The following is a 13,132-nucleotide window of genomic DNA, read 5'->3' as shown; positions in this document are numbered from 1 at the left end:
CACTTTCAGCAGTCTGATTGCCGAGGGTGAGCTCGCTGGCAGAGGAACTTGGGCCTTCCAACTCTTTGGTTTGTTGCGTTGGGGTCGCAGTCCACTTTAATGGGAACCAAGCAAGGCACCCAGTGGCCTCTGCCATCAGGTGCGTGGCAGTTATCACATGACAATTGTCAGAACTCGCGAGGCGCGCCGATTCAGCGAGTGCCAGTGTGGCTGGCTGTGAAGTGAACTTTAGGTTCGAGTTTCTGGTTCAGCTTGCAGCCTTTCTTGGAGTTGGAACCTCCTCCTGGTCCTTGAAGAAGAACTCAGGTGCGTTATTTTAATACCTAGCTCGGCACCGCGGGTCCTGAGGACCCCATTCACCCCTTGGTGAGATTTTTGGCAGCGACTGGTGCGGGGTGCCCCTGTAGAGGCTGCTTCCCCGGGTAGGAACTCCTGAAGCATCCGCCAGCTAACAAGCCAGCAGTGAAATGAATTAACCCACTTCTCACAGCAAAGGCTGTTGTGAAGTTGTGGAGGTGAAGGGTGTCTGACTTCTACGGCATTGTGGGTCCAGAGAGGTGTTCTGCCACCTCATGCCTTCTTTCCTCCTGGCATTGGCATTCCTTAGAGTTTGGGGTTTAACCCTGCCACATTAGAACGCTTAGATGGTCTTCAAAATTGATCTAGAGCTTGTAGACTGCAATAGAAAGGTTCTTAAAAGAGATGTGCTCCCCCTTCACAGTTTCATTTCACAACTCACCACAGTATCCTCTTGGGGAGGTGACCTAGGAAATTATTTCCCGTTCCACACCCGCATTTATGTGGTACTTTGATTTCCTATTGCTGTCTCATGAATAATCCCATACCTCACATTCCTATATGCCTCTACAGTTTTCACATATTTTTCAAACATGTCCAATTTAACTTTTGCAATAAGTTACTGCCCTCTCATGTACTGAATTCAGCCTCTAGCTAATATACGGAGGAGCCATTACAGCAGTGGCTCGTGCCTGTAATACCAGCACGTTGGGAGGCTGAGGCAGGTGGGTTGCCTGAGCTCAGGAGTTCGAGATCAGCCTGGGCAGCATGGTGAAACCCCGTCTCTACCAAAAATACAAAAAATTAGGTGGGTGTGGTGCCATGCACCTGTGGTCCCAGCTACTCGGGAGGCTGAGGTGGGAGGATCACTTGAGCCTGGGAGGTGGATATTGCAGTAAGCCGAGATCAGGCCACTGCACTCCAACCTGGGTGACAGAGTGAGACCACCCCCTCCCCACGCCCAACCCCCCAAAAAGAAAGAGCCAGATTAGAATCTTGGTTCTTTAGGTGTTTTTGCTTTTCCTTATACCTCCTAATTTTCCCTATTGTTTTTAGAATGATCACTAATAGTATTTAGTATTTATATAGGCAGGTAGTGTACTAAATTTTTGATGTGCATTATTCCTTTGATTGTGACTGCTGCTCTCTTTAACCTTTTTAAGTTATTCACATAAAGTAAAATTTGTCCCTTTTTATGAGTTTTGAAAAAGATATCTTGATCATCTGCTATGATCAAGATATGGAATATTTCCCGCATTCCAAAAGTTTTCTAGTGGCTTTTTGTGATCAGTTTCCTCCTTCTACACCCAGCCCCTGGCAAATATTTACAGTACTGTTTTAACCTGCGTTTTTAGTTACGGAAAAAGGAGAAAAGTTAGACAATTTGCCCCAGAATACAAAGCTAGTAAGTCAGAAAACCAAGATTGGAACCTAGGCAGTTTGGTTCCAGAGTCACTGCTCTACCTACCAACATATAGTGCATTCACAAAAGATTTGGGTTTAGAATCAAATGACTGGGCATCACTTATTCAATAAATACAGTCAGTTCTCCTGAAATCAGTGAGAACACTGAATTGGCAAATGCTAAACTGGTGCTCCTAGGGGAAATACAGGGTTAGGTTCCTCTGAGCCTCTGGGCCACGACATTGGTTGATATGTGATTTTTAGTGTGTTTCTGTTTAGAGACACGTGATTTACTATATATTGTTGACTCATTAACATTAAACTCATGGCCAACAGCAATGTAATTCATGCCTGAAGGTAGCTTATCTAACATATGCTCTCTGTAAGGCACACCATAGCTTTCTTGTGTTTCAGAACATTAGACAGCTCTTTAGCACAGTGTTTGGGGGCGATTTAGTACAGTGAGATCACCAACAAAAAGCACAGCAATGCAAAAACTGGCGATAAACAGACTGAAAAGAATACTGGTTTACAGTTTGACAACTGAAACAAGAAGGGAGAGCATCACTGTGTTTGACCTCAGCTAAATGTGCATTAGATGGCGCAAGTCTCTTTGCATCTTCACAAATGACTTCAAAAGCACTGCAAGTATTGATTTTGAGATTATAAGTAAATTATGTCAAGTATGCAAATTTGCAAATATGGAATCAAAAAATAATTAAGATTGACTGTGTGTACTTTAGCAGCCTTACCTCTGGTATTACTATGTTGACCAAGAAAGCCTCTTGTTCCTAAGGTGCTTGAAGTCTAGTGCAGAAGACAGTCTAGTAATTTTAAAATATAAAACAAATGCTAGTAAAGAAATAACTATAAGGCACTGAAAAAAGGGACTTATCTAGGCCAGCTGGTGTCCAGTTAAAATTTGATACAAGCCACATATAATTTTGAGTTTTCTTTTAGACACATAAAGTTAAAAAAGGAAACTAATTTCAAAATTATATTCTGTTTAATAATATGTCCAAAATATTTTACATGTAACCAATATAAAAATTATTACTAAGATATTTGACTTTTTTTCCATACTAAGCCTTCAAAATCTGGTGTATTTTACACTTTCAGTACATCTAAATTCAGAGTAGCTATAATTCAGTGCTCAATAACTAGGCATGGTTGGTGGCTATCATATTGGGCATCATAGGTCTAGAAGGTTCAGGAACTGCTCCTCTGGGAGGATATCAATTTGAGATTTGAAAGACAAATAGAAGTTAGCAATGGAGAGAAGTTTAGAAAAGGCACTTTAGGCAAAGGAAATGGGGTTACAAAGGTGTATTGTATTGTGACAGAATCATGGCATCATTTGTACTGTAAATGGCTTAGTATAATGGTGTGTACCATAAAGATGGGTGAATTTGGACTTTCTCCCAAGGGCAATAGAGAAGCATTGGAACAGTACATACAAGAAAATGATAAGAAATTTTTATTTATTTTTATTTTTTAAAATTTATTTATTTTTTGAGACGGAGTCTCGCTCTGTCGCCCAGGCTGGAGTGCAGTGGTGTGATCTCGGCTCACCGCAACCTCCACTTCCCTGGTTCACGCCATTCTCCTGCCTCAGCCTCCCGAGTAGCTGGGACTATAGGGCACCCAGCACTACACCCGGCTAATTTTTTTTTTTTTTTTTTAATATTTTTAGCAGAGACGGGGTTTCACCATGTTAGCCAAGATGGTCTCAGTCTCCTGACCTTGTGATCCGCCCACCTTGGCCTCCCAAAGTGCTGGAATTACAGGCATGAGCCACTGTGCCCAGCCTTTTAAAAAAAAATTTAGACCATTCTAGTTGTAATATGGAGTATTTTTTAGGAGAAAATATTGGAGGTAGGAAATCAATTAGACATAATTATGTTGAACAAACATGATGAATGAGAAGATTGCAGAGTTACAAGGGAAAATGGAAAAAATGTCATAATTAATTGAATGTTAAGGGTCAAAATGGGGAAGCACAGAGTACGAAGAAGAGGAAAGAGTCAAATTAAGACTCAACAGTTTATGGTGTAAAAATCTGGGTGAATGGTGGTGAATTTTCATTGAGATAGAAAATACAGGAGAAAAAGCAGTTTGCAAGGGAAGTCGAGTTTACTTTTGGGCAGATTGAGTTTAAGGTTCCTATGGGAAAGGGAACTATCTGAAATAGAGATACATGTTTATGAATCAGTATATAGGTGATTATTAAAGCTATGAAAGTGGAATATTTAGAGGAAGAATGCATAATGAAAAAAGAGGAGTGAGAAATAGAGCTCTGTGCTATTTAAAGGATCACCAGCGGAAGAGGAGAATGAGAAAGAGCATTGTATTTCTTAGGGTTTTTTGGTTGCAAGCAACAGAAAACAGTTCCTACCAATTTAAGCAAAAAGCACGTCTTTATAGTACTCATATGGAATAACTACAGGTTTGAAAGGAAGCCTGAAAGGACAGAAACTGTGCAACTTTAGAGTTTCTGTGGAAAGAACCTTTGTATAGTCTCATCTGATGCTATTAGAATTAACAACCTATAAGTGTTAATACAAAATCTAAGAGTTAAAGTTTGAGAAGATGGAATTCTGATTGCTCTAGCTTTCATTTCCCATCCACCCCTTGACAAAGTGCCTTGCTTTAATAGTCCTGTTTCTACCTTGCAAACCAAAAGTATCTGGGACAGATCTCAATCAATTCAGAATGTTTATTTTGCCAAGGTTAAGGATGCAGTTGTGATACAGCTTCAGGAGGTCCTAATGACCTGTAACCAAGGTGGTCAAGGTACAGCTTGATTTTATACATTTTTTTTTTTTTTTTTTTTTTTGAGACGGAGTCTCACTCTGTTGCTCAGGCTGGAGTGCAGTGGCACGATCTTGGCTCACTGCAAGCTCCACCTCCTGGGTTCACACCATTCTCCTGCCTTAACCTCCTGAGTAGCTGGGACTACAGGATCCCACCACCACACCTGGCAATTTTTTTGTATTTTTAGTGGAGACAGGGTTTCACCGGGTTAGCCAGGATGGTCTCGATCTCCTGACCTCATGATCCACCTGCCTTGGTTTCCCAAAGTGGTGGGATTACAGGCATGAGCCACCGCGCCTGGCCAATTTTATATATTTTTGGGAGACATGAAATGTTGGTCAATACATGTAAGTTGTACATTGTTTCAGTCTGAAAAGACAGGACAACTCAAAGTGGGGTGGGGTTGGGGGTGGCAGTGGGGCTTCCCGGTCATAGGTAGATAAAAGATAAATAGTTGCATTTTTCTGAGTCTTCAATCAACCTTTCACTGAATACACAATTCACATGTGAGAGGGGTTTAGAGGAATAGTTATTTATGCCTTAGTCTGTCTCGTGAATCTGCATTTTTACATGAACGGTGGGGCCTAGGAAGCAATCAGATATGTATTTGTCTTAGTTGAGCAGAGGGATGACTTTGAGTTCTGTTTTTTGTCCCTTACCTGTGAAGATAAGCTATCAATTTACATTGCCAGGGTGAAAATCAGCAGAACTGTTTTAGCGTAAAGATCATGAGGTCCATGAGGAATTTTCTTGTGGGCACATTGTGAGGGAGGTTTGTATCTTTTTTATGTTTGTAGCTATCTTATTTGGGAATAAAATGGGACGCAGGTTTGCTTGATGCAGTTTCCAGCTTGACTTTTCCCTTTGGCTTGGTGAGATTTATTTTCCTTTCACACTCTGCTTTATATCAAGGAGGTTCGACCATGTTGATTTGTTTTTAAACGGAATAGCCCTGGATTTAGAATAGCATTAACTAAACCAGCAAACTGCCTTACATAGTTGCACAAAAATACAATGACATATATACTTACATCAACAAATTAAGCCTGATTGAATTTTATTGATCTATGGTTGGGCACCCTGAGTTTCCAAAATAATTTTTGTATTTTTGACCGTAGAAGTCAACAAATGCCTGTAACTTATTTCGTGGCCAAACTTTCACTTTCAGGTGGTTTAATTTCAATTTCAGGTAGTTTAATTTGACTTTCAGTCTCCACGTTGGGATTGGATCCTGGCCTAAGTAACAATGTAGGGTGGAGCATAAGGGAATTAATGGCTTCCTCCTCAAGGGAGTGACGGTTTCCTCAGGCAAAGCAGATACAGTTGTTTACAAGAAACACTCCTTGTCAGATTATGTGTTGTTGATAGCATTTACAGAGGATTTGGAGGTTTGGAGTACTTCAACTTCTATGTCTCCATTTTTCCTTGTGGAGCTTTCCCTTATCAGTTGCCTAAAGTTTACAAATCAGACCAGCAATGCACAGATTCAAACTCTTAAATTTGTTTCAAAGAAACAAATTTAGCTTTTGAGTCAGTATTTTTTTCTTGTTCTAAGGTTAAATTTAGGGAACAAAGTTCTCGTGGTTTAAGTTACCTGGTCCTGTCTGAAGTTGTCATCTCACCCCCAAAGTCCTAAAACTTTTCGCATCCTTTAAACTCTTTAAATGGTTGGGTGGCAGCAGTTACCAGTTTCCTTCAGTTACAGCTTCATTTTCAGTGGCCATGCAGCCTAAGAGATAATTTGTTGAGCGGTTTCACCACTGCATAACACAGACTACTATGTTCTGCTTTTGTAATTTGAACTTAGAGTTAACGATCTTCTACCCCATCTTGGCTCTATCCAATTCTTAATAACCATATTTGCAAGACAATGTATGGGCTGCAACTCTCTGGTAGATTAGTTAGAGTTCTTTGGTTGCAAGCAAAAGAAACAAATTTTTAAAAAGTTAAGCAAAAAGGGAATTTTATGAAATAGTTTGAAGGAGCTGCCACAATTGAGAGAAAGAAGGAAAAACTGTGTAGAAAGGAATCAAGCAGCTCTGGGCATCTCAATAGCAAATATGACTCTGCCATTGAAACAAACAAGTTCAAATCATTTGAGATGATACAGTTGTTTCCTTAGTGGGTGAATGTGTTTTAACTTTGGGAAGGTTCAGAGTTATGTATAGAAATAAAGAAATAGGGTCCTCTCCCGGGATTGATGGTACAAATTTGATTTTTAATTGTATGTAATATTAAAGATAATTTAGCTTATTCAAGTGAAGATAAGCTTTGAGATTCCAAATTTTAAAATGTATAATTGAGTGATTGCGTTAAACTTGTGGTTTTAAACTGAAGTCTTTCTAAGTGCAGTGGTTTGAATGTTCCCTCCAAAACTCATGCTGAAACTTAATCCCCAATGGAACAGTATTACAAGGTGAGGCTTTTAAGAGGTGATTGGGTCATGAGGGCAGAAAGATGGATTAATGCGTTAATCAATTAATGGGTTATCACTGGAATGGGTTAGTTATCACAGTGGGTCTATTATAAAAGTCAGTTTGGCATGCTCTTTTCCTTTCCATGTGATGCCCTCCAGCATGTTATGACACAAGAGGGTCCTCACCAGAAGCCAACTGAATGCCAGCACCATACCCTTGGAATTCCCAGATTCCAGAATTGTAAGAAATAAATTAATTTTTTTTAAAAAAACAACCCAGTCTCAAGTATTCTGGTATAACAACAAAAAACAGACTAATGACACTAAGTTTTAAAATAATATGGTAACATTTAGAAGATCTTAAGACTCGCCACATTTATGACTTAAATTTATTTTATTTATGAGAGCTCTGTTTATACTTGGGAAGGTCTTATTTACTTACTAGACTATTGAGGTACTTTTAGAAAAAGCAATGTATTGAACTTTTAAATACAATATAAACTGTTTAAGAGTGTTTAGGTTTGTAATTGGGACCAAGCATTCATTAAAAGCTCACTTAAAATTGATTAAACTTCTGTGCTATATTTGTAAGTAGAACGATGAGATTTATAAGTTGAATTTAAGGAAGACTCCAGATGGAAATGTAAATCTATTAGAAGGTAGGAAGAACACTTGAAATGGTAAATATATAGGTAAATATAAAATATTATATATTTTTCTTCTAATTTTTTAAGAGTCATATGATTGATTAAAAAACTATAACAATACTGTAATCTGGGGTTTATTACATTTGTAAATGTAATGCATATGATAACCAGCACAAAAAATGAGAGGTAAGTAAAAGTATATTGTTGCAAGGTGTTTAGATTTCATGTGAAGTTTTCTAATACTACCTCTAACTAGACTAAAATTAGATAACAATGTATATTATAGTTCTTAGAATAACCATTAAAAGCAATATAAAGAGAAATCACTAAAAAGCAACTGAAATAATTGAAATGGAATTCTAAACAATATTAGATTTACCACCCCCATATCCAAAAAAAAAAGGAAAGTATAAACAAATAAACAAATCAGATGGGGTAAATAGAAAATAAATAACAAATTGATAAATTTAGCCATATGCATAATTACATTAAATATAAATGGATTAAACACTCAAAAGGCTGAGATTGTCAGATTAGAGACCGCACAGAATACCCAACTATATGCCATGTATAAGAAACACTTTAAATATAAAGCATTTTTAAATATAAAATTTCTTGAAAATACAACATACCAAAATGGATACAAGGTGAAATAAAATCTTAATATTTATTTATTTATTTATTTGAGATGGAGCCTTGCTTTGTCATCCAGGCTGGAGTGCAGTGGTGCGATCTCAGCTCACTGCAACTTCTGCCTCCTGGGTTCAAGTGATACCCCTGCCTCAGTCTCCTGAGTAGCTGGGATTATAGGTGCCTGCCACCACGTCCTGCTAATTTTGTGTGTATATATACATACACACACACACACACACACACACACACACGTATATCAAATTTTTTTGTGTATATATATACACACACAAAATTAGCAGGGCGTGGTGGCAGGCACCTATTATATGTATATATACACACACACACAATTTTTTTTTTTTTTTTCGGTGGAGATGGAGTTTCACCACATTGTCCAGGCTGGTTTCAAACTCCTGACCTCAAGTGATCCACCTGCACTGGCTTCCCAAAGTTCTGAGATATGTATGGGGGAGGGGTCTAATTTCCTTCTCCTCCTTCTTTTGACAGAGTTACAGCTTTTGCTGGGAAACCTAGAAAGCCCAGGTATCTAAAAGTAAATCTTCCTAAGTGAAGGAGAAATAAGATCCTTTCCAGATAAACAAATGTCGAGGGGGTTTGTTACCACCAGAGCTGCCTTACAAGAGATCTTGAAAGGATCAGTAGAGTCTCCAGCGCCTAGCGTGAGTGACACAGAAGACAGGTGATTTCTGCATTTTCAACTGAGGTACTGGGTTCATCCCACTAGGGAGTGCCGGATAATCGGTGCTGGTCAGCTGCTGCAGCCCGACCAGCGAGAGCTGAAGCAGGGCGAGGTATCGCCTCACCTGGGAAGCGCAAGGGGGAAGGGAATCCCTTTTCCTAGCCAGGGGAACTGAGACACACAACATCTGGAATATCAGGTAACTCCCACCCCAATACTGCGCTTTACCAAGGGTCTTAGCAAACGGGCACACCAGGAGATTATATCCCACAACTGGCCAGGAGGGTACCACACCCAGGGAGCCTCCCTCATTGCTAGCACAGCAGTCTGCGATCTAACGGCAAGGCAGCAGCGAGGCTGGGGGAGGGGCGCCTGCCATTGCTGAGGCTTAAGTAGGTAAACAAAGCCTGGGAAGCTCAAACTGGGTGGAGCTCACAGCAGCTCAGGGAGGCCTGCCTGTCTCTGTAGACTCCACCTCTGGGGACAGGGCACAGCTAAACAACAAGGACAACAACAACAACAAAAACAAAAAGCAGAAACCTCTGCAGACACAAACAACTCTGTCTGACAGCTTTGAAGAGAGCAGTGGATCTCCCAACACGGAGGTTGAGATCTGAGAACCGACAGACTGCCTGCTCAAGTGGGTCCCTGACCCCTGAGTAGCCTAACTGGGAGACATCCCCCACTAGGGGCAGAACGACACCCCCACACCTCACACGGTGGAGTACACCTTGAGAGGAAGTTTCCAAAGCAAGAATCAGGTACACTAGCTGTTCAGCAATATTCTATCTTCTGCAGCCTCTGCTGCTGATACCCAGGCAAACAGGGTCTGGAGTGGACCTCAAGCAATCTCCAACAGACCTGCGGCTGAGGGTCCTGACTGTTAGAAGGAAAACTAACAAACAGGAAGGACACCCACACCAAAACCCCATCAGTACGTCACCATCATCAAAGACCAGAGGCAGATAAAACCACAAAGATGGAGAAAAAGCAGGGCAGAAAAGCTGGAAATTCAAAAAATAAGAGCACATCTCCCCCTGCAAAGGAACGCAGCTCATCACCAGCAACGGAACAAAGCTGGAGAGAGAATGACTTTGATGAGATGAGAGAAGAAGGCTTCAGTCCATCAAACTTCTCAGAGCTAAAGGAGGAATTACGTACCCAGCGCAAAGAAACTAAAAATCTTGAAAAAAGAGTGGAAGAATTGATAACTAGAATAATTAATGCAGAGAAGGCCATAAATGAACTGACAGAGATGAAAACCATGACACAAGAAATACATGACAAATGCACAAGCTTCAGTAACCGACTCGATCAACTGGAAGAAAGAGTATCAGCGATTGAGGATCAAATGAATGAAATGAAACGAGAAGAGAAATCTAAAGATAAAAGTAGAAAAAGAAATGAACAAAGCCTGCAAGAAGTATGGGATTATGTAAAAAGACCAAATCTACGTCTGATTGGGGTGCCTGAAAGTGAGGGGGAAAATGGAACCAAGTTGGAAAACACTCTTCAGGATATCATCCAGGAGAACTTCCCTAACCTAGTAGGGCAGGCCAACATTCAAATTCAGGAAATACAGAGAACGCCACAAAGATACTCCTCCAGAAGAGCAACTCCAAGACACATAATTGCCAGATTCATCAAAGTTGAAATGAAGGAAAAAATGTTAAGGGCAGCCAGAGAGAAAGGTCGGGTTACCCACAAAGGGAAGCCCATCAGACTAACAGCAGATCTCTCAGCAGAAACACTACAAGCCAGAAGAGAGTGGGGGCCAAAATTCAACATTCTTAAAGAAAAGAATTTTCAACCCAGAATTTCATATCCAGCCAAACTAAGTTTCATAAGTGAAGGAGAAATAAAATCCTTTACAGATCAGCTAATGCTTATAGATTTTGTCACCACCAGGCCTGCCTTACAAGAGACCCTGAAGGAAGCACTAAACATGGAAAGGAACAACTGGTACCAGCCATTGCAAAAACATGCCAAAATGTAAAGAACATCGAGGCTAGGAAGAAACTGCATCAACTAATGAGCAAAATAACCAGTTAATATCATAGTGGCAGGATCAAGTTCACACATAACAATATTAACCTTAAATGTAAATGGACTAAATGGTCCAATTAAAAGACACAGACTGGCAAACTGGATAAAGAGTCAAGACCCATCAGTTTGCTGTATTCAGAAGACCCATCTCACATGCACAGACACACATAGGCTCAAAATAACGGGATGGAGGAAGATCTACCAAGCAAATGGAGAACAAAAAAAAGCAGGAATTGCAATCCTGGTCTCTGATAAAACAGACTTTAAACCATCAAAGATCAAAAGAGACAAAGAAGGCCATTACATAATGGTAAAGGGATCAATTCAACAGGAAGAGCTAACTATCCTAAATACATATGCACCCAATACAGGAGCACCCAGATTCATAAAGCAAGTCCTTAGAGACTTACAAAGAGACTTAGACTCCCATACAATAATAATGGGAGACTTCAACACTCCACTGTCAACATTAGACAGATCAACGAGACAGAAAGTTAACAAGGATATCCAGGAATTGAACTCATCTCTGCAGCAAGCAGACCTAATAGACATCTACAGAACTCTCCACCCCAAATCAACAGAATATACATTCTTCTCAGCACCACATCACACTTATTCCAAAATTGACCACATAATTGGAAGTAAAGCACTCCTCAGCAAATGTATGAGAACAGAAATTATAACAAACTGTCTCTCAGAACACAGTGCAATCAAACTAGAACTCAGGTCTAAGAAACTCACTCAAAACCACTCAACTACATGGAAACTGAATAACCTGCTCCTGAATGACTACTGGGTATATAACAAAATGAAGACAGAAATAAAGATGTTCTTTGAAATCAATGAGAACAAAGATACAACATACCAGAATCTCTGGGACACATTTAAAGCAGTCTGTAGAGGGAAATTTATAGCACTAAATGCCCACAAGAGAAAGGTGGAAAAATCTAAAATTGACACTCTAACATCACAATTTAAAGAACTAGAGAAGCAAGAGCAAACACATTCAAAAGGTAGCAGAAGGCAAGAAATAACTGAGATCAGAGCAGAACTGAAGGAGATAGAGACACAAAAAAACCCTCCAAAAAATCAATGAATCCAGGAGTTGGTTTTTTGAAAAGATCAATAAAATTGATAGACCACTAGCAAGACTAATAAAGAAGAAAAGAGAGAAGAATCAAATAGATGCAATAAAAAATGATAAAGGGGATATCACCACCAACCCCACAGAAATACAAACTACCATCAGAGAATACTATAAACACCTCTATGCAAATTAGAAAATCTAGAAATGGAAAATTGCCTGGACACTTACACTCTCCCAGGACTAAACCAGGAAGAAGTTGAATCCCTGAATAGACCAATAGCAGGCTCTGAAATTGAGGCAATAATTAATAGCCTACTAACCAAAAAAAGTCCAGGAGACCAGATGGATTCACAGCTGAATTCTCCAAGAGGTACAAGGAGGAGCTGGTACCATTCCTTCTGACACTATTCCAATCAATAGAAAAAGAGGGAATCCTCCCTAACTCATTTTATGAGGCCAATATTGTCCTGATACCAAAGCCTGGCAGAGACACAACAAAAAAAGAGAATTTTAGACCAATATCCCTGATGATCATTGATGCAAAAATCCTCAATAAAATACTGGCAAATCGGATCAAGCAGCACATCAAAAAGCTTATCCACCATGATCAAGTGGGCTTCATCCCTGGGATGCAAGGCTGGTTCAACATATGCAAATCAATAAACGTAATCCAGCATATAAACAGAACCAAAGACAAAAACCACATGATCATCTCAATAGATGCAGAAAAGGCCTTTGACAAAATTCAACAGCCCTTCATGCTAAAAATGCTCAATAAATTCGGTATTGATGCAACATATCTCAAAATCATAAGAGCTATTTATGACAAACCCACAGCCAATATCATACTGAATGGGCAAAAACTGGAAAAATTCCCTTTGAAAACTGGCATAAGACAGAGATGCCCTCTCTCACCACTCCTATTCAACATAGTGTTGGAAGTTCTGGCTAGGGCAATCAGGCAAGAGAAAGAAATAAAGGGTATTCGGTTAGGAAAAGAAGAAGTCAAATTGTCCCTGTTTGCAGATTACATGATTGTATATTTAGAAAACCCCATTGTCTCAGCCCCAAATCTCCTTAAGCTGATAAGA

The 13,132-nt window shown here is 39.8% G+C and overlaps 1 long non-coding RNA gene across 1 annotated transcript in view; it reads left to right on the top strand.

Moving 5' to 3' along the window:
* The first annotated feature begins 3 nt into the window (after positions 1–3).
* Positions 4–13,132, top strand: part of LOC119620715 (uncharacterized) — a 108,478-nt gene continuing 95,349 nt past the window's right edge. Inside the window, exon 1 of the long non-coding RNA XR_005237268.2 lies at positions 4–306. This is a non-coding gene — a long non-coding RNA (uncharacterized lncRNA). The remainder of the gene's footprint in view (positions 307–13,132) is intronic.

Source organism: Chlorocebus sabaeus, chromosome 15, assembly GCF_047675955.1.
Source record: "Chlorocebus sabaeus isolate Y175 chromosome 15, mChlSab1.0.hap1, whole genome shotgun sequence".
Classification (NCBI taxonomy): Eukaryota; Metazoa; Chordata; class Mammalia; order Primates; family Cercopithecidae; genus Chlorocebus; species Chlorocebus sabaeus.
Note: the sequence above shows the minus strand (reverse complement) of the source record. Positions and strands in the feature narration are given on the sequence as shown.